The sequence below is a fragment of the Carassius gibelio genome, chromosome B2 (assembly GCF_023724105.1).
Source record: "Carassius gibelio isolate Cgi1373 ecotype wild population from Czech Republic chromosome B2, carGib1.2-hapl.c, whole genome shotgun sequence".
Taxonomy (NCBI): Eukaryota; Metazoa; Chordata; class Actinopteri; order Cypriniformes; family Cyprinidae; genus Carassius; species Carassius gibelio.
Window position 1 is genome coordinate 12,625,454 of NC_068397.1, and position 20,758 is coordinate 12,646,211.

Sequence of the window (20,758 nt, forward strand, 5' to 3'; positions counted from 1 at the left end):
ATTATAATTATTTAAAGCAAAACTTTAATTAGGGATGGAGGCAGCAGCTTCAGTTGTGAGATCAATCAGAATTCACTGACAAGAAAGCTATGCCTCTGAACTGAACCCAGAGCCTTAAATTGTCTCCACAGACTCTACAGCTTCTTTAAGCCACACACTTTTTCACTGTATGAATAGGAATAAATGTCATTTACCATCTATTGTGTTTCTCTGAAGCGGTTGCAGAAAGATTATAAAAAGCAATAAGCTCACTTTGTCGTCTGATACGCCTGTAAACTTGGCAGAAATACAAACCCTTAGACAACAGTTTCATGCCATTCTGCTTGGTTGGTAAGTCTTTTATATTTAATTGCTTTTTATTTGAGTAACACACGAGGTAAAAAAAAAAAAAATGCTAATTTACAGATATCTTTGTAGATACGTTCCAGAAGAAAGTGAAACAAGGAAGTTTAAACAAAGCTTAAAGATCAGTTAGATACTGTATACTTCTTATTGGTTATATATACTGTAAACCAGAGTCTGCTTCAAACTAAAACTGACTCAACATCACTGTAATGATGTTTTCCTGGTGAATAAATACAGGTATGTAACCACAACAAACATTTGTGTTGCCAAACAGTGAAAGCAAAGCTTTACTTCATGCTCTAATGCTAATGCATTAAGATTTGCTATGGTTTATGTTGCATCATCTGTTATTCAGCATCATCTGCAGATAAGTAATCCAACAATAAGATGTGTGCTGTATTTAGTTACCCACCTCCCAAAAGCCAATGCATTAACAAAAAAAAAAACAACAACAAATAATGGAATGGATTACAAATAATGAATAAAATATAAAAAATGCATTTACAGAATTTGCTCAACAAACGGGGGGAATACAATAATCTATAAATTGTCAACTTATATCAATCAATCAATCACCTTTATTTATATAGTGCTTTAAACAAAATACATTGCGCCAAAGCACTGAACAACATTCATTTGGAAAACAGTGTCTCAATAATGCAAAATGATAGTTAAAGGCAGTTCATCATTGAATTCATTGATGTCATCTCTGTTCAGTTGAAATAGTGTCTGTTTTAATTTGCAATCAAGTCAACGATATCGCTGTAGATGAAGTGACCCCAACTAAGCAAGCCAGAGGCGACAGCGGCAAGGAACCGAAACTCCATCGGTGACAGAATGGAGAAAAAAACCTTGGGAGAAACCAGGCTCAGTTGGGGGGCCAGATCTCCTCTGACCAGACGAAACCAGTAGTTCAATTCCAGGCTGCAGCAAAGTCAGATTGTGCAGAAGAATCATCTGTTTCCTGTGGTCTTGTCCTGGTGCTCCTCTGAGACAAGGTCTTTACAGGGGATCTGTATCTGGGGCTCTAGTTGTCCTGGTCTCCGCTGTCTTTCAGGGCAGTAGAGGTCCTTTCTAGGTGCTGATCCACCATCTGGTCTGGATACGTACTGGATCCAGGTGACTGCAGTGACCCTCTGATCTGGACACAGACTGGATCTGGTGGCCACGGTGACCTCGGAACAAGAGAGAAACAGACAAATATTAGCGTAGATGCCATTCTTCTAATGATGTAGAAAGTACGGTGTTATGTGAAGTGTTCCGGTTCCAGTTTACCTAATTAATGCAGCCTAAAAATCCTTTAACGGATTTGGATATTAAAAGCATATTAGTATGTTATGTGTATGCCAGGTTAAAGAGATGGGTCTTTAATCTAGATTTAAACTGCAAGAGTGTGTCTGCCTCCCGAACAATGTTAGGTAGGTTATTCCAGAGTTTAGGCGCCAAATAGGAAAAGGATCTGCCGCCCGCAGTTGATTTTGATATTCTAGGTATTATCAAATTGCCTGAGTTTTGAGAACGTAGCGGACGTAGAGGAGTATAATGTAAAAGGAGCTCATTCAAATACTGAGGTGCTAAACCATTCAGGGCTTTATAAGTAATAAGCAATATTTTAAAATCTATACGATGTTTGATAGGGAGCCAGTGCAGTGTGGACAGGACCGGGCTAATATGGTCATACTTCCTGGTTCTAGTAAGAACTCTTGCTGCTGCATTTTGGACTAGCTGTAGTTTGTTTACCAAGCGTGCAGAACAACCACCCAATAAAGCATTACAGTAGTCTAACCTTGAAGTCATAAATGCATGGATTAACATTTCTGCATTTGACATTGAGAGCATAGGCCGTAATTTAGATATATTTTTGAGATGGAAAAATGCAGTTTTACAAATGCTAGAAACGTGGCTTTCTAAGGAAAGATTGCGATCAAGTAGCACACCTAGGTTCCTAACTGATGACAAAGAATTGACAGAGCAACCATCAAGTCTTAGACAGTGTTCTAGGTTATTACAAGTAGAGTTTTTGGGCCCTATGATTAACACCTCTGTTTTTTCTGAATTTAGCAGTAAGAAATTACTCGTCATCCAATTTTTTATATCGACTATGCATTCCATTAGTTTTTCAAATTGGTGTGTTTCACCGGGCTGCGAGGAAATATAGAGCTGCGTATCATCAGCATAACAGTGAAAGCTAACACCATGTTTCCTGATGATATCTCCCAAGGGTAACATATAAAGCGTGAAGAGAAGCGGCCCTAGAACTGAGCCTTGAGGTACTCCATACTGCACTTGTGATCGATATGATACATCTTCATTCACTGCTACGAACTGATGGCGGTCATATAAGTATGATTTAAACCATGCTAATGCACTTCCACTGATGCCAACAAAGTGTTCAAGTCTATGCAAAAGAATGTTGTGGTCAATTGTGTCAAACGCAGCACTAAGATCCAATAAAACTAATAGAGAGATACACCCACGATCAGATGATAAGAGCAGATCATTTGTAACTCTAAGGAGAGCAGTTTCAGTACTATGATACGGTCTAAATCCTGACTGGAAATCCTCACATATACCATTTTTCTCTAAGAAGGAATATAATTGTGAGGATACCACCTTTTCTAGTATCTTGGACAGAAAAGGGAGATTCGAGATTGGTCTATAATTAACTAGTTCTCTGGGGTCAAGTTGTGGCTTTTTTATGAGAGGCTTAATAACAGCCAGTTTGAAGGTTTTGGGGACATGTCCTAATAACAATGAGGAATTAATAATAGTCAGAAGAGGACCTATGACTTCTGGAAGCACCTCTTTTAAGAGCTTAGATGGTATAGGGTCTAACATACATGTTGTAAGTTTAGATGATTTAACAAGTTTATACAATTCTTCCTCTCCTATAGTAGAGAATGAGTGGAACTGTTCCTCAGGGGGTCTATAGTGCACTGTCTGATGCGAAACTGTAGCTGACGGCTGAATGGTTGCAATTTTATCTCTAATAGTATCGATTTTAGAAGTAAAGTAGTTCATAAAGTCATTACTGCTGTGGTGTTGGGAAATGTCAACACTTGTTGAGGCTTTATTTTTCGTTAATTTAGCCACTGTATTGAATAAATACCTGGGGTTATGTTTGTTTTCTTCTAAAAGAGAAGAAAAGTAATCAGATCTAGCAGTTTTTAATGCTTTTCGGTAGGATATGCTACTTTCCCGCCAAGCAATACGAAATACCTCTAGTTTTGTTTTCCTCCAGCTGCGCTCCATTTTTCGGGCTGCTCTCTTTAGGGTGCGAGTATGCTCATTATACCATGGTGTCAAACTGTTTTCCTTAACCTTTCTTAAGCGTAAAGGAGCAACTGTATTTAAAGTGCTAGAAAAGAGAGAGTCCATAGTTTCTGTTACATCATCAAGTTGTTCTGAGGTTTTGGATATGCTAAGGAATTCGGATACATCAGGAAGATAACTTAAAAAGCTGTCTTTTGTGGTAGAAGTGATGGTTCTTCGATACTTGTAACAAGAAGTAGAATTTACAATTTTGGCTATATGAAGTTTACACAGAACTAAATAATGATCTGAGATATCATCACTTGGCTGAATAATTTCAACACTATCAACATCAATTCCATGTGACAGTATTAAATCTAGAGTATGATTTCGACAATGAGTAGGTCCTGAAACGTGTTGTCTAACACCAATAGAGTTCAGAATGTCTATAAATGCTGATCCCAATACATCTTTTTCATTATCGACATGGATATTAAAATCACCAACTATTAAGACTTTATCTGCAGCCAGAACTAACTCGGATGTAAAATCACCAAACTCTTTAATAAAGTCTGTATGATGCCCTGGTGGCCTGTATACAGTAGCCAGTACAAACATAACAGGGGATTTATCATTAACATTGGTTTCTTTGGATAATGTTATATGAAGCACCATTACTTCAAACGAGTTATACTTGAAGCCTGCCCTCTGAGAAATCCTGAAAACGTTATTATAAATTGAAGCAACACCTCCCCCTTTGCCTTTTAGACGCGGCTCGTGTTTATAACAATAATCTTGGGGGGTGGACTCATTTAAAATAATGTAATCATCAGGTTTTAGCCAGGTTTCTGTCAAGCAGAGCACATCTATATTATGATCAGTTATCATATTATTTACAAAAAGTGTTTTCGTAGAAATGGATCTGATATTCAATAAGCCAATCTTTATCATTTGTTTATCCATATTGCATTTGTTTTTTATTTGTTGAACCTCAATTAAATTGTTAACCTTAACTTGGTTTGGACGTTTTTTGTATTTTCTAGTTCGTGGAACAGACACAGTCTCTATAGTGTGATATCTAGGTGAAAGAGTCTCTATGTGCTGAGAATTAACTGACCTCTGTGACGGGAGGCAGCTAGCAGACGGTCGGTTTAGCCAGTCTGTCTGCTTCCTGACCTGGGCCCCAGTTAGTCAAGTATAAACACTAAGACTATTTGCCATATTTCTAGACAGAAGAGTGGCGCCACCCCAGGAGGGATGAAGACCATCTCTTTTAAACAGGTCAGGTCTGCCCCAAAAGCTCGTCCAATTGTCTATATAACCTATGTTATTCTGTGGGCACCACTTAGACATCCAGCCATTGAGTGATGACAATCTGCTATGCATCTCATCACCACGGTAAGCAGGGAGGGGACCAGAGCATATTACAGTGTCTGACATCGTGCTTGCAAGTTCACACACCTCTTTAAAGTTATTTTTAGTGATCTCCGACTGGCGAAGTCGAACATCATTAGCGCCGGCATGAATAACAATCTTACTGTATTTACGTTTAGCATTAGCCAGCACTTTTAAATTTGCCAAGATGTCAGGCGCTCTGGCTCCCGGTAAACATTTGACTATGGTGGCTGGTGTCTCTATATTCACGTTCCGTACAATAGAATCACCAATAACTAGAGCACTTTCATCAGGTTTCTCAGTGGGTGCATCACTGAGTGGGGAGAACCTGTTTAATGTTTTGATCGGAACAGAAGAGCGGTGTTTTGACCCACGACTACGCTGCCTCACCGTCACCCAGTTGCCCTGCTGCAGGGGCTCTGCTGGAACCGGACAATGTACAGGAATCCCTGAGCTAGACGCATCCAAAGCCATATCTAGAGCCCTAACATTCTTACTGTCCTCAATTAAAGTTTGGATGCGTGTCTCTAATTCTGAAATCTTCTCTGTCAGCCTAACTGTTTCCCTGCATTTATCACATGTGAATCCCTCATCAGCGACAGAGATAGATAAACTGTACATGTGGCAAGAGGTGCAAATAACAATTGTAGGAGAAGCCATTACTCACCGTGCTTGATGAAATATTCTTACTGCGGTTGTTTGACGAACTTGTGGAAAACTGCAGCGTGAGAGAGGAGAGGAGATGCATTTAATGTACTTTTTTTAACATAATTACAACCTGTGCCATTATTTTCTTTAATAGTTTTTGTAAATTCACTGCCATATTTTGTTTCAACAGACAGGCATCTTTGAAATGTAATATTTTTAAGCACCTGTTTTACTGTACATAATGACTTCACCTTAACATTGCAACAAGGCAAACAGTGGGACATCTCATATGCTGCTGTTTATGCTATAATATTATTTCCACTGGCAAAAGAGAGTACAATGTCATAGCTGACTGTCTTAAAATAAACCTGAAAACATGCTGTTGAGAAGATGTTGGAAGCATGCAGCTTTGTTGTGCCTGCCATAGGCATCACATTGACCTAAATTATGAAGTCAGTCTGTAACTGTTAAAGATGTCATATTATTACAGCAGCTCGCCTGGGCTACATGTACAAGTGAGTAATTACTGTTTGCCCTATGGAGAGACTAAAGCATGTGCTTTTTTGCGTTTTGAATTCTGATAAAAGGATGTTATGAATTTTTATTCTAGGGCAATTTTTATTCCCACTGCTCATCCTGATCCCTGACCCAGTTCTGCTGCAGCCAATCAGCACACAGACTCATCATAATTATACTGTGACTCTCTTATCAATTGTAGGATTAAAAAGTTTTTTTATTTAAGAAAAATAAAAGAAAATAAAATCGGGAGAAACAAGCCTGAGTCATCAACCCCCACCCCATCTCCCCCACACAAAAATAAAATAAATAAATACAATAAATAAAAGAACTGAACCTGAACTTGAATGCAGGCTAAAAATATACACTGAAAGCAAAGCTTTATGAAGACAGAAAGGGTTAGAAACATTTATAGTTTATGTATGGGAGCTGATGAGCAAAAATTGTGATTGATTGAATATTTTGAACTCTTGTTGTGACACTTTCCAAGGAGGATGTTTGAAACAAATTGGCAATTTTGGGTTTAGACTTAACATATTGGAAGTCATAATGTCAAAACCCTGCAATTCAATCTGAGTCGTTAGACACAAGGGTTAAATTGTATCATTCCAGGAATAAAGAATATGCTGCAGACTCCATTTGTGGTTAATTTCACCTGCATTTCCTTCTTTTGTCTTTGAAATTACCTCTTTAAATATTTATAAAGTAATGTAAATTTGCATAAAGTCTAAACCTGCTGATTACACTTATTACAGCAGATGCTGACCTATATTAGCCCACAGGGCCCACAAACACACACAAACACACACACACACACACACACACAGGAAGTGCAATTTGTCACATTTCGACACAGATGTATCACTTTAAATCCGAGGAAACACTGTGTATAAATATTTCTGTACATATTGTACTCTACCATAGTGTATAGTTTAGTCAGGTAGATTTATTTTTTATTTTTTAAAGAAGCTTTGTATGCTCTCCAAGGGTGCATTTATTTAATCAAAGATGAAAATCTGTGAAGACAAAGCTGATTTGTTAGCAGCCATTCTCAAGTCTTCATATGATCCCTCTGATTTGCTGATTTGGTGCAAAAGAACCATTTCTTATCAACTATTTGGAAAACCATTGTACAGCTTAACATTTTTATGGAGAAACGTGATTTTTCTTGATTTTCTTTTTTACTATTTTTCTTAAGATTCTCTGATGCACGGAAAGTTCAAAAGAACAACACTTATCTGTAATATACATCTTCTTTAAGTCTAAATTATAGTTATATGTGTAATTATACATGTCATTAACTGTTACTTTTTGTCAAATTAATGATTTTTTATTATTATAATAATACTTTTAATAAAATTAATATTTTCTCCAAACTTGAATGTTTTAAACCAAAAAATTACACACTAGATTAGACATTACATACTTTAGCTTTAGCCATCAACTAGCCATGTTGTTGAGACTGAATTACCAGCATATAATCATAGGATGTTGGTAGGTCAGCATCAGTTTATTGAACTGTGTGTACGAAAGTAAATATATTATAGAAATACACACAGCTGACAAATATCGAATGTCAAATCATACACATTTACAATCTCGATTTCATTAAACACTGCAGGATGTATAAACCACATATTCAGAGCATGTGCACAACAAGACGCCACATAACATGCAAACAGGAGGTTTGAACTTTACAGCTCCACTGTATCAGGCCATAAGGCGGTGATTTGCATTTAAATTGAGACATTAACATTAAATAATTTAATGTCTCTGTTGACTTTAATAGGCCGTTCATTCATCAGGCTATTATTAGACGGAAAGGTGCAGGTAAACCTGACTGTGTCAGCGCTACGGGACGTGAATGAGAAATGCGTTGTGCTAAAGACTGTACTTCAAACACCAGCATCACACTGCTGTAAAGTGACGTCACAATGCTGCTAAAATGATTTTTCTTTTACATATTTTTTTAATACTGAACCCTCTGGTTGTTTTTTTCGCTTCTCCATGCAAGGCTCTTGACAACAGGAATTTGTAACGAAAGAGATGAAGAGCCAGGAGGCATACTCTCTCCCTTGACTTTTCCTATCTCATGGGCTTCTCTTTTTATTCTTTGTGCATGTGTCGAGCTGTCAGGCAGAATAATATCAGCATTTAACACGAAGGTGTGTGCATACGAACGCCCTGATGCTGTTTTAGAAACAACAGTGGAATTCGTTATGACCTATAATTGCCTGTGACTTTGAGACACCAGTGTGTTTTGGCAAGGATGGCCTTTCCTTATAGGCTTCAGCCACAATGCTAGAGAGACAGAGTTGTATTGGCACTGCTCCCATGGAGTGTTTTTCCAAGGCAAAAGAAAGCATAAAAACAAAGAAAGAATGAATAAATAAAAATCAGCATTGCTCACCGAGCAGTGTCACAAACTTCTGTGGATCTCAATAAATTAATTGTACTGCATGTGTTTTTCATAAAGTCAGTGTGGTGATGCATGTGAATTTCTCTGCCTATACCCAAATATTCTGGTCTAAATTGCTGATGCATTCTGGGTAACATCACGGGTCACACCTCAAACAGCAGACAAGACTTTAATCTTGTTTATTTCTTAACATTATCAGCAGATACAGATGCTAAAACAATGTAACACAAGCTAACAAACGCCAGAGGAGTCGTGCAGGTCTATTCACGGAACACCATTATTCACTGCCAGTGGCCTCTAAAATTAACTTTACGCTAACAGGAGAGAGCAAACAGAGATGATACATCAAGCAGGAGTGGATGCAGGATGGATTGGCAGATGGATGAATGGAAACAGGGGAGGAGAGCCAGACTCTGAGCTGGCACAGGTGTTTATCAGCGATGACGAGCGAAGGTCAAGGGAAGGAATGAATCATTGTACTTAACAGCCTCACTTCTGCCTACTAGGACACAATTTTATAATGCTTAGAAAATATAAAAATTCTCAAATATACTACCATTCAAAAGTAAGTTTCTTTCATTCTTTCTTTCTTTTTTTTCTTTCTTTCTTTCTTAAAGGAGAAATATGAAGTCCCTTTTTACAGACTGTTTCCAAAAAGAGTCGGTTATGTCTGTGAAGGTAAACAAGTGGGAAATAAATAGTTTGTTACAGATTAAGTAGCAGAAATATTTTAATGATATCCCATTGCCACGTCACCAAGGGAGCAAAATCAGACACGCTCGTTTTCTCAGACACTTGCACAAAAAGGCTTACTAAAATAGTTACTGGGATAATCTTTTTCGCATTTCTTTGGCTGGTAGATGCACTGGGGACCTGATTATAGTGCTTAAAACCTGGAAAAATCAGATTTTCATGATGTCACCTTTAAGCTTTTATTCAGCAATAGCTTAAAAGTGATTGACAGTTAGGAAATATATGTTCCAAAAGATTTATTTTGCAAACAAATGTTCTTTTTGATCTCCACACTCATCAAAGAATTCTGAAAAATTAAATGAATAAAAATATGAAATGTTTCATGAGCATCAAAACAGTATATCAGAATGATTTCTGACACCAACACCGAAGACTGTTTAATGGCTGAAAAAAAAAAAAAAACACAGAACCCCTTGTAAAATCAGTGAATCCTATATATTTAACAAAATGCTGAGTGCTGGCGTACAATAATGATTAGGATAATTGTAGTTTGAGAAAAAAATACAGATTGATTTACTTATAAGTAGGCCCACAATGAATCTTCGTCCACAGACATGTAGATTTCTGCAGAATTGCAACACCTGTCAGAGATCTCACTCCCTAAACCTCAATCTCGTTTATTTAATATTGTGGCTAATATGATTATGCTTAGACCTACTTATAAGCCTGCTGGACACGTCACCCTGATCGACACATTTTACCATATTTGAATCACTTTGCACAAAATCTGCACAGTACAATACAAAAAGTCAGCATATTTGACCTAAACCTGAGGCAAGGTAACATGTCAACTGAAACAAATAGGAAATATGATATGTTGTCTAATGTACATGTATAGTGATGTCATGCATGTTTTTTTCAAGCATGCATCTTTTTATCAAATTCATCAGAATTCTCTAATACATACTGTTTAAAATTTCTTATGTTTCTAAAGGCATAGTAAAAAGAAACATATCATTTAGCGTCTCTCTGAGGCACAGCCTAAAATTAAACATGACAGCGTCTCAAAGTTTATTGTGCTACCCTGAAATCAAAATGCCACCTGAGTGTGCTCTCTCTTAAGATGCTGACAGTTCTGAGAATCAAGATCAAAAACAAAAGCACTTTTTTTTCTTTCTCTCGTGTCCCACTTGGGAAGTCAACACAGTTTCCAGTCCTGATTGGTCAGATCGAGCCTCAATTTTAAAATGCAAGAACAGAAGAGAATCTTTTGCACACTTAGTAAAGTTGCTGAAATCATAAATTTGTCACAATATTTAATAAATGACAATGGTTTGGGGAAGATGATCTTTATGAATGATGTGCATTGTAATTCTGTGGAAATCTGCTGAGCTTTCTGCATGTCTGTGGATGCAGATTTCATTATGGGCCTGCTTAACTCCAAATGTAGTGTTTCTCTATATCTTCATATATGCAATATGTTATTGTACATACATCATTTTTTATGTTATTTTAAATACACTGCATGCCTTTTTTCCCCAAAAATAAATTTGAGAATGAGGACTGTGACTATAATGCTCTAACATAAAATGAATGATTAAATGAATGAATGCATATGTATACATAACGACTTGAAATGACTTTTAAAGTTATATATATATATATATATAGCCTATAGATTTTTTTATTTTTTTTTATTTAACAAGACATTTTATTATTACATTTATTTTGGATGTGTGCACTTTATTTGACGTGTTTTGGGCTGTTGAACAGAAACAGCCACCCACTGCAATGATAACACTTGGAATAGCCAGGACAATTGTTAATATACATCTGACTGGAATTGTTTGAAAGAAGAAAGTCATGGATAACTCGATGGTGAGTAAATCACAGGGTAATTTTCATTTTTGTGGCCTATAACAGATGTCTTTGTATTATTATTGTTGAGGGATCCTCCTTCTGTTGCTAAAATAACAATCAAATAGGAGCAGTAGCACTTTTACCTCCACGTTCATTGACTAAATATTTATTCCTGCAGGGATTTCTGTCTGACTTATAAGCAATATCAAATATGCACATTATAGAACTTATACATGCTATTCAATAATAATGTCAAATGCATTAATGCAATACTAATTCAACACATTCATTACTGATAAATCAGTTATGTAAATGGAATAGACGGACTCATTAGTATTTTTGCAGCAGGTGCACAATACATTTTCATACATGACATCACTGCTGGTGGGAGGCCTCATCTCGTTATTTTACGGGGGGCCTCTAAAATGTGCAGTAAGTCACTGGTTGACTAACCATTTGATGTATTAAGAAGGGATTACTAAGAGGACCTTATTGTAAAGTGTTACCAAAGTCGTAGAATGGGCAATGACACATGTGGAGAAGTGTGTTAAAGAGAGTACTGAACATCTCTCTCGTTCTCTCACTGCCGTGGTCACTCCTCTATCACACCTCCTCCCATATTCACAGTCACGTGGCTTCACAAACAGCCCAAAGCCTGCATCATGATTCTCACCTGCTGCTGTTCTCCGAGGACAGCTGGGCTTTGTTCTTCTTCCTAGTACTGGCAGGTCTCCCCTCCTCCAGTCTTTCACTCTCCACATACACACTGACAGCCTATTCATTCCCCACCTCACACTGCGACACTGACACTCAACACAAGGATGGGATTTTAAAAAGACCCTCTTTTGAGCGATAGAGAGAATCATTTAATCCAATCCCTGAAGAGCAGAAAATTGTGTTTATTTTGATTCTGGCTTTCTCCCCCTCTCTGTGCGGTCTGATTTGATAACTTCATGACAGGATCCCTCCCAACCATTGACTTATTAGAGCAGAGGGATGCTGGGAAGGAGGTGTAGCGATACACTGTGACAGTCACGGAGGAGAGCAGCCTGTGAAACGGAACTTATACCTGGATGAGAGCTGTCCTCCTCTGATTCAGTACAATGACTCCGGTTCAGACGTCTGAGTGACTTTTTTTTTTTTTTTTAAGAATCAGCCTACCCAAATGTATTCTTGTGTCTGGTGTTAAGGAGGAGTTCATGGCTATTTTTTTCCTCAGTGGTATGTGGCCTGAGAAACCAATTTTCGAGGAGTAAATCTGCTAGATATATCTTCCTAGAATGCCAAAGGAAAAGGGAAAAGGAAATAAAACTAAAGAGAGACAGCATGTACACTTTTGGTCATGGCGGAAATTTCAATTTCATTGATTTCCCTGTGAGGTACAAGAGTAGTTGTAAAGTACAGTAGGCTACTCGTCCTGTTAAAACCGGATCAAACAGAGATTGCAGAGTGAATCTCTCAATTACAAAAGTGTCTACAAAAAGCTTTCCTACATCCAAAGTCATTCGAGGGCTGACAGACAGGCCTTTTGCTTCAACACTTGTAGAAGCGATCTAAAATGGCATGGTTGCATCAGCAGCTGTGTTTTATATCATGTTTGCTTTTCTTATTAGTTAGGTTTAGTGTAGGTGGTGCATATTTTCACATGATAGAACATTAACCTTTTAGCGTCACTCACCACCAGACATTTCATTTTGGAACTGTCACGTTACATACAATAATTCATGTAATAATTTGTTGCCAGATTCATATTGATCTGTTTTAAAGTGTTATGAAATTTGCAAGAGACAACTTAAAATGTTGCATATTTTTTAATTGTTACCAGATTCATGTTCATCTGTTTTCGTGTTGCGAAGCATGCAAGAAACATCATAAGATTTTGCTGTAATTTATATTTTGTTAATATTATGCTAACCCAATATTTTGCTAATTACTAAGTAATTTAACATTGCCTCATCTGTTTCAGATAAAACTAGACATTTTACTTTGAAAGTGTTGCAAACCATGCAAGAAATTTAGCGAAAATGTTGCCACATGCATGTTTTTCCAATTAGCATGTGGTGCATATTTACATATGGGTCCATTTAAGTCAACTAAGCTTATTATTAATATAATCTGCTTGCATATATTATGTTTACATTCTGGAATATTTTTAGGATTTGTTTGAAAGACACAATTGGACACAGTGCTGAAATAACCTCATAATGATCATTTGTTTTCACGTTTGCTAATTTGAGGACTGTACTGTCATGTACAGGCATATACTGTTTTTGAATTGCAGCTTTAGTAAATGTTAAGCCATTTTATCATGCATATTCAACCTGCAGCCTTCACCCTGTTTGTACTGAGATATTGATAAAGAACCAGGAGGTTGGCATTTTACTGAATTCTAAATTGTATACTAAAGTATACAGTATTCTAGAAACACATCTATAAATGAGAAGTGGATATCTGCAACCACTGCAGGGGGCTTGACAAGTCATATGATGTCATGCTGGGGAAATGCTGTCCACCCAGATCACTCCACCTACAGTAGACTCAGATTTCCCCCTAGTGGCTACATTCAGAATTTAGAAGGAAAGCTGCATTATTGTTAGAGAGATGCTTCAGTAGGTAGTCATTCAGTAACACGTGTTGCCGAATTCGTCCCCATATACTATGTTCAGATGTATTGTATGTTATAAAACATCTCAGATGGCAAGGCCAAGTGATTTTATCCAAATATTTATCTCATTATATCACCATGCCATCTGTATTGTAGGTGGTTTTTCAGCTTTGGCAAGAAAAAAAAAAAAAAAAAAAAGCCTTTCCAGCCACCCGAAGGCAACATGCTACTGTCTGCTGAGTCATTTCTAATAGATCTAACAGTCTTCTGCTCATTAAATATTTACAGTAAGTGTATCACAGCAGGACATACACTCTTGAACCTTGGCTCCTGAAAGAAAAAAAGAAAAAGAAAAAAAAAAGTTCAATTTGAGTGTCATACTGTATCTGTCAGTAATTACAGATGAATTTCGAACACTGTCTGTGTGAATGCAAACCATGTATGGTCAAATGATTGTATCTGAGACAGAAAAACAACAATCAATATTCTGAGAAGGACAAAAATGAAACAAAACAGTGAAATAAAACATATATTCCGCTCCAAATATGCTGTTTGTTGAATAAGTTGAAACTGCTTTGCCCAGTGGAGGAAACAGAAGGTGAGTTGGCGAACTTCAGCTTACCACGGAAAACTGGAGAAGCAAGAAATGGAAGCAAGAGCGCTCACTGCTTTCACTGCCAATGCAGCTGTTCAGGTATTCTGCCAGTGACACATAAAGCCCTGACTTCCCACACAAACTCGGCAGCTGTGAACCTCTCCAACACACTGTCACTGGGATTTATTCATATCTCTATTTGTTTTAGATGTTCACAGTAACAATGGCTGGGTCAAAATATTTGTGCGACAACGGCAGAAGTGTGAAAATGAATAAGTTTTGCTGCCAGTTAACTAATTATGCAATTGTTACATTCCATAGCACATAAATTCACCAAAATCTTCCATGCATACAGTAACTCGGGGAAAAACACTCAGGTTAGCTGGGATGAGTTGGATCGTGGCCTCTAATTTCCTCTGCTTTAGTCTCCATGGTAATGTGTCTTTCTCATACTGCGTTCTGATCCTGCAGCAGCCAGTGATGGATGACTAAATTGTCCTGGTCACTTGGAAACTCCAGAGCAGCATATCATATTAAAATCTCTTTGGAAGAAATTTGGGTTCCTTGGATACAGAGTTAGGAATTACTGATGATTTGATTTGCCTCTACTCAGGAAACGCTGGAACACAGAATTATCCACACCACACAAGGGACTCTCCAGTATCCACAGATTATCCAGTGGTTCTGAGTTGACAGTGACCTTGTGATAAGGCTATGGCTTCTGGATTTTTGCTGGTTGGACCATCAAGATCTGTTCATAAAAGCTCAAGCAAATCCTGCAAAATGATCTCATGATGAAAGGGTAGAAGATTTTTGATTTGCACACATACAAATTCACATCAATTTCATACCATTTTTCTCCAACTAAACTATGTCACATTGTTGTTGGTTTCGTTGTTGTTGTTTTAGCCCTCGTATTTGGATGCTGTGCAGGACTGTTTCTCTAGATCCCCAAGTCCTTCAATATCCAATCACTACATCACTCACAAAACATGTCATCCTTCTGAGATCACATCAACATTGGATTTACCACAGACTCAAAGACACTGAGGTGTTGTGTCAGTTTCAGAAACTAGCCAATATGCTGCTGTCAAGAGTAAAACCACTGGTTTCACGACACCACTTTATTAAACTGATAAATGTTGATTAATTTCAGTCTGTATAAAAATACATTAGACCAGCAACACTCCCCCAGATGCCAAACTAGCTTGAAGTCTTCTGTACACAGTTTTTTACTGAAGAGTGTTGCGGATTCATGAGCTCCCAGCATGTCTAAATGACGCAGTCAATTTTATAGACATATATTACTGTGTTGTTGTTGCTGTTTTATGAAGTAAATGTAGATGAAGTTTGTTGACTGTCACCATTATTGAGGTTTATGTACAGTAGTGTAGGTGGTTGGGACTCTGTACAACAGCATCTATATAAAAGTCTATTTTTGTGAATCCACTGAAAATATCTTGACAATGTATTTTCTAACCAATAATTCTTGAGAAGAACAGATTTGTCAGTAAGCAGGCTTTGCATACCTTTCAAATCCATCTCCTTAATTGACACTTTTGGAGGCATTATAACACAGAGGTTGATTTACTTGTTCAAGTGTTCTATGTCAATTAACACCCATTGTCTTCAATTAGATGTTGAAAGTACAGCCATTTGCAGGGGTGGACTAGTCATCTGGACATTCTGTAGAAGTCGCCTTAAGAAGTGTCAGATTACGTTGATGGCTGACAAAAGGAGGCAACAATGCAATATATTTTTGTTTATAAGTAGGCTAACAAACTGATGTGAAAGAGAGTGGGCTCGTGATTACAAGCGAAATACGTGAAGATAAATGTGGTAGGGAGAAGCTAAAGGGAAAAATAGCGAACAATTACATAAGGTTACCTTTGCCCACCTCTCTCAAGACACATAGCATGTAGCCTATACCACTAAATTAAAATCCCAGGACACCCTTAGTCCGAGCATCCACTGCTTTGTATCAATCAGCATTGTCTGGCATTAATATTCTATTCATTCATAAAGAAACACGAGCGATTCTACAATGGGTTACATTTTAGGGCTACTGAGTTAGAAAATAGAGTAATTGAAGTAGCCTGTAAGGTGATTAGTCTGACACACATACTGTATGAATGCTCAGTTTGAAAAATTGTTTCTGATTTCTAGATTCTAGGCTTATGTGTATCGTTGCAATATTATATATTTTGAATTCTGCTCTTTTCATGTAGATTTCAAGTATTTTAGTACATACAATAGGCTAATATAGTTAGCCTGTTTCAGTCCTCTGCTGAAAAAAAAAAGCATCACATAATTTGTAATGGTTTTACTGGTTATAATGAAAATTGTATTGGTTTTAATGGAAACTGCAATGATACATGTTGGTTTCTACTGGTAATTGGTCACCTTCTATTCATGGCTTTTGTTGCCACTAAATCCTTATGCAATATGTGCCAAAACACACTACAAGAAACCATTATTATAATGCTTTTAAAGGTTAAAAGTTGATGGTTTGTAATGTTTGTAACGATGATGATTTCAGATTAAGAGGATGATAACCTAACATATTAAGATAATAAATTCTACAGCTTAGGATAATGCTGAAAAAGCTCTATCACCTTTAGATTTCAAACGAGACAATGGAAAGGTTAATAGATTATCCGAGGATGATCTAAGAGATCTCCGGAATGAGTATGGCCAAATAAGGTCTGAGATGTAGACTGGAGACAGATCATGCAAGGCTTTAAACACCAAATGTAAAACCTGTAATCAATTCTGAATTTAACTGGTAGCCAAATGTGTTAAAATAGAGGTGATATGCTCCATTTTTAACTCCCAGTCCATCCCTGGCTATTTATTTTAAATGCTGAGTCAGATTGTGTTTGTCTATAATTGTGATTTATGGGTAATTTATGCAAAAACCCATATATCTAGTCAGAGAAGTACCAGAACTCATTTGGACAGACATCGCTATCATAGCTGTAACTGAGTAAACAGAACATATAAATGTTTGGAATGATAAAACAAAGCCAATAAACACTCGACTGTGACAATATAGTTTATCTGTGTTATTTAAGCCATCTCTGGTATTTTCATAATTAAGTATTTATAATCCATTGCTAATCGATGTATTATTTTTAAAGTAGCCCATGGAACATATTTTCTGCCTCATTCTGTGATAAGAAGCCACATCAGACTACAGAAGGAAGCATTTGACTGGTGTTGTGGAGTAAAAAGGTTATAATGTTCTCTTTTGTTGGACAACAGGTTTAGAAATGTGAATACAAGGAAAATTTTGCTTTATGCATTTTAATTTAAGCATGTTTAGCTTAGTTAACGGAAGGCTACCCGCTGCCATCAAAGCAAGTGTAATTACTGCATTCACATGCTCCTCGGATGCTCTCATTTCTTGAGTTGTTGAAATGTGACTTAACAACATTGACACTCTAGTTACTACAAAGATTTGTTGGATTTGTATTATTAGAGCTTTCCGACTTGAGTTCACGTGCATTTTTCTCATTCGGAAAATAATTTTTCACGTTCGGTAAAGGTGATGATGCTTCTTAGGTCAATTTCAAAGAACCAAAGGACAAATATTTCAATCGATCGCTCGCATGGCTGGTTAGGATGCCTCCCGGATGCCTTCCAAATTGAGGCTTTTCTCGGATGGAAATGCCTGAAATTTCAGGCATGTCCATCCGAGAAGAGCCCCGAAGGCAGACCCAGGACACACTGGAGGGGATATATCTCTTGATTGGCCTGGGAATGCCTCCCCAGGATGAGCTAGAGGAGGTGGTGAGGGAAAAGGATGTATGGGTTTCCTTTCTCAGCCTGCTGCCACCAGGACCTGATCCCAGACAAGGGGTGGAAAATGAATGGATGGAAATGAGCCTGGATTGGCCTGGCCTGTCAAAAGGTGCTCAAAACTCCTCTAAAATCAGGCCCTGACAAGAATTTATATTCTAATTTATATTCTAAGAATATATTCAGCACTGTATAATAGAAAATCAATTTTAGTGAATCTAGAGTTTCCTTTCCATTTGCCATATCTGCAATTTTCTAAAGACATTTCACACAGATTACTGAACTTCTGCAATAGAACAGCATTGGAAAAAAGTTCACTTTAATAGTTACTGAATTTTTTTTTTTTTTTTTTTTTTTTTCAGAAATACCAGGCAGATAGAGGAATTATTCTACTGCTTGACAGAGAAAAGCTCACAAATAGCAAGATTTAAATCAAGCTCGCAAATAGCTATTACACAAAAAAAAGAAAAGAAAAAAATGATATTAACAAAAATAAGCAATATCTGCAAGATATCATCCTCTGTTCCACTCATTTCCGTAAGAGTCCGTAAGAGAGAGACGTTTCTGAGCTGTCATGTTTCATTTATGTGCTGATAGAAAGGTTTTCAGATGCTGATTTATGTCTGAATCAACCAGCTTTCACTCAAAAAAAAAAAAAAAAAAAAATCAAAACTTGCGTTTGGTGAAAGAAAATGCTTTCTTCGTGGGTGATGCTTACCAAACCTCTACACTGAACGTCACATCATGACCTTTGGATTCAGGAACAGCATTGCATGTCACTGCAGGGACTATCGACTAAACGTGGAAATGCCTCTTCAGTTCCATAAAAGCTACACTCTTTTTCAGCCACACAAATAGAGACAGTTTGAAATGTAAAACTGACAAAACAAGTCAAAAAAGAAAAAGACAATGCCAATAGAAGTTGGCGACATAGCATCTCATAGAAAAACCAATTAAACTAAAGTAAGTGCCAAAACAAATTTAGCTCCAGCTGAGGCTGGTAATGAGCTCTGAAGAAGACTTTTTTCTTTTTTGTGAGTGAAATTGGATATAAAACAACTTATCGATTTTCTAGCACCTCAAATGCCCCCTCTGGAATGGACCATATTCCTCGCATCCCTTTCCTTCGCATATGTCACATTAAAACACAGCCAAACAACTAAAATAAGAATAGCCTTTCTGCTATCTGCAGGCTGCCCATTTCAACTAATGACTTGACCTATGAATAATTGATTACATAAAGAGTGGGTAACGAAGGGCCACGGATAACTTCAATTAGGACCATGGCCCAGTGTCCTCGGGGCATGCCAGTAATACTCTAGCGTGGAAGGATATCTCCATTGGGCAGCATGCGTAGCCTCTCGAGACCTGCTGGGTTTGATACACAAGGCCTTTGTCTTGGTCTTGAAATCTCTTTGAGTTATAACTCAAACTAAGGCCTCGTCTCAGGGCCACAGAGGACAGCAATTAAACCCCATTAGTAACACAGCAGCTTGAATGCAGGCCAATGATTCTGCTGCAGTCAGAGGATATATGTTTCTATTTCTTTGAATCCTCTGGGCTCACAGTGTTTGCTTTAAAAATTAATAAGGTGTGACAGCACATAGGAGGCTGGGAAAATTAACTTTATTTATTTTTTTAAAATGTATGTGTCCGCTTGAAACTTTGGCTAGAAAACAGTAATTTAGAAAAATTACAGTACTTAAGGAGCGTGAGTCATCAGCAAGGGTTTTGCTGGATCTAAAGGGAAGAACAAATGTAAAGCTGAGTAACACTTTATTTTAATGTGTCCTTGTTACATATGCTACTGTCAGGATTATGGTTTTGCCCCTGTTTCTGTTTCAGTGTTCCCTTATTTGGTCATGTTCCTGTGCTTGTTGTGTCATTATTAGTTGATTCCCCGCACCTGTCTGTCCCTCGTTAACTTTAGTATGAATGTGTAGTCTGCCTCATCTTTCCTTGTTGGGACTTGAACTTCATCCTTGTGCTCAGTGTCTTCCTGTTGGATCATTAAAGACTCTAGTTTTGTGAAAAAAAAAAAAAAAAAAAATCCCTTGCCCCAGCTAATTATGATTTACTAGTTACATGTACTCAAAATAAATAATAATAAAAAATAAAATTATGTAGTGGAATATAATGGAGTGAAACATAAAAAGGAGAATCATTTTTTATTTTTTAGTAGGAACATTACTGTTCAACAAGAAAAAGTATTGTTTAGGTTTTTGATATAATGAATCTTTAGGAAAATTGCACAAGGTGGACGTCAATACTACAACATTTTAAAATGCAGTTTGTTTCTTTTGACCATAACATAACCTTGACCATGACAGTGGGATGCTACTACTACTACTAATAATAATAAAATGTGTATTTTCCAATCATAGCATACAAAAAAGTTTACTGATCCCCAAAAAATAACATCCATTTTTGTTATGCCAACATCCACAAATCACGTTTATTTCCCTGTCTAAACTGAATGAATGATTGAATGAATGAATGAATGAATGAATGAATGAAAACAGACATTGTTATAAATGGTTTAATATATTGGTAATTAGCATTCATCTAAAAAAAAGTAGTGTTTCACATTCCGACAAACAATGTCAGATTGGTAATACTGGATATGTAT

At 37.1% G+C, this 20,758-nt stretch overlaps 1 long non-coding RNA gene across 1 annotated transcript in view; it reads right to left on the reverse strand.

Moving 5' to 3' along the window:
- Positions 1 to 898: 898 nt before the first annotated feature.
- LOC127951034 (uncharacterized) overlaps positions 899 to 20,758 on the reverse strand; it is a 198,204-nt gene continuing 178,344 nt past the window's right edge. The window contains exon 2 of the long non-coding RNA XR_008152574.1: positions 899 to 1,196. This is a non-coding gene — a long non-coding RNA (uncharacterized LOC127951034). The remainder of the gene's footprint in view (positions 1,197 to 20,758) is intronic.